The sequence below is a fragment of the Capricornis sumatraensis genome, chromosome 16, assembly GCF_032405125.1.
Source record: "Capricornis sumatraensis isolate serow.1 chromosome 16, serow.2, whole genome shotgun sequence".
NCBI lineage: Eukaryota > Metazoa > Chordata > Mammalia > Artiodactyla > Bovidae > Capricornis > Capricornis sumatraensis.
Window position 1 is genome coordinate 53,770,090 of NC_091084.1, and position 2,277 is coordinate 53,772,366.

Sequence of the window (2,277 nt, forward strand, 5' to 3'; positions counted from 1 at the left end):
TTTCCCACTACTAGATTTCTGGGTCCCTTTTCCTTCAATGCTCAGAAAGCCCGTTTTCCATGTCAGGGTACTTGGGGCAGCAATTGAGCTGAACCTGAGGTCCCCTTGCTAGGGGGCAGGTGAGCTCTATTTGTGACTTGCCCCTAGGTTGGTGCCTCCATCAATAAATGATTTTCTACTCCCCAGGAGGTTGGCCCTCTATCCATAGCTGTGGCTATCACCATCTCAGGCTCTGTCCCTTGCTTCACTCTGGGAGAGATGGCAGTGTTCACCTCTGGGACCTGATCCATCTTTGTCTCAGTCCAGGAGGCCCCACATGTGCCTTCCTGAAGGTGGCCCAGCAGTCTCATTTGGTCCCCTTCTAGTCTCCTCTCCCATCCTGTCCCAGTCACTAGCAGAAATGCTAACATTCCTGCCCAGTAGCCAGAGTAGCGTGCTAAAATTCCCTTGTAGATAGGGGCTCCAGTTGCCCTGCTGCAGAAACTAATAAAGGTGTGGTTAGCTCTAGCCCTGACTCTGGCTTTGTTTGTTCCCCCAGGGTGCCCTGTCTCCCTGGGACATTTCCATGACTCAGCACTGACTAGTGCCTTCTCTGGTATAGTGAGAAGAGTGTGGATTCTGAGGTCAGGTAGAACTGGTGGCAGCACGTTAGCTGCCATGAGGAATTCTGGGGGCAAGTCACTTGACCATTCTGGACCTGGCTTTCCTACTAGAAGCTGGCAGGTTGAAGTTGGCCATCCTTGAGGGCTTGGCAGGAGAGGTTGCCTGAGAATCTCTGTCATCTGAGCTGATGCATGATCCAGGCCATGCCCTGCCTGTCTGAGCATCCTGTGGTATTGGGTAGGGTCTTTTCCAGTAGGTTCCCATCCTTCTAGAACTGAGACAATCAGTTGTACTCATAGAGACAAGGTGCCTACGGAAGGAAACAACCATCTTAAATCAGGCCTTTTGAGGCTGTTACGTAACAGAAATCCCCTTTCTCAAACTGATTTAAGCCAGAGAAGGGAAAATATAGGGAGCTTCCGTGGTGGCTCAGATGGTAAAGAATCTGCCTCCAATTCAGGAGATCTGGGTTCAAAAGATCCCCTGGAGAAGGAAATGGCAACACACTCCTGTATTCTTGCCTGGAGAATTTCATGAACAGAGGAGCCTGGCAGGTTACAGTCCATGGGGTCGCAAAGAGTCGGACATGACTGAGAGACTAACATACACACACACAAGGGAAAATACTGGGCCTCAAACCTGAGAACCCAGAAACTGTGTGGTCCAGGGACATGAATATGATCACTTAAACTTTGCTTCGTTCCCATCTTTACAGCCACTGAATCTGCTGTGATCTGGAAAAGATGGTCTAAAACAACAGAGCTTAGCGCAGGTCTGGGGTAGTGTCCCAAAGCAAATTTAGGGCACTGTTTCCAGAAGGAGATGAATAAGTGAGAGCTGAGAGGCAAAAATATCAGGTGTCCAACTCAGTTATGTTTCCAGACCTGAACTTAAGAGGGATATATAAACAAATAGCAATGATTCCATGAAGTAAGACAGGAACATGGTACAGTGGAAGCTCTGAGGAAGAGGTGTCCAACTGTGCCAAGGAGACTGGCAAAAGCTGTGGGATAGGAAGTGAAAATTTAGGGTGAGCCTTGAAAGGTGAGTGGGAGTTTGCAAACAGAGAAAGGAAAAACAACAGATAGAAGAAACGGCATGCAAAGGCCTAAAAACATTTTAGATTCGAGAGTACTGAGAAATTCAGGCAATGGTCTGATATCACAGCAAGTTGCGTGATGAGAAGGGGTAGTAGGTGGGCTGGGTTATTGAGAACCTCCCACAGACAGGGCGAGAAAGATGCAAATGGATGTTCCAGGTGCAGCGGATTCTTTACCATCTGAGCCACTGGGGCTTCCCTTACTTCAAAATCTCTCCATTAATGACTACAGCATGACTTCATCTTCCAGTTGTTCACTAGACAGTTATTACATTATTCACACACACATTACGACAAACATTCATTCTCACAGACAACGCAGTTTGATCTGAAGGTGGCTGGCCTCAGGATCACATCTGGCCCCACATATTGTTTTATCTGGTCACCACAGTGATTTTTTACAGTTTCAAATTAAAATGTGATATCACTACATACCCCACTAAATGACTAAAGGTGAAAAAGACAACATTAAATACTGATGTGGAACACCCCTGGGAATCTCATATAAGTGTAAACTGGTACTGCTGCTTTGGAAACTGATCAGGTAAGCCAAACATATGCATATCTCTTAACCC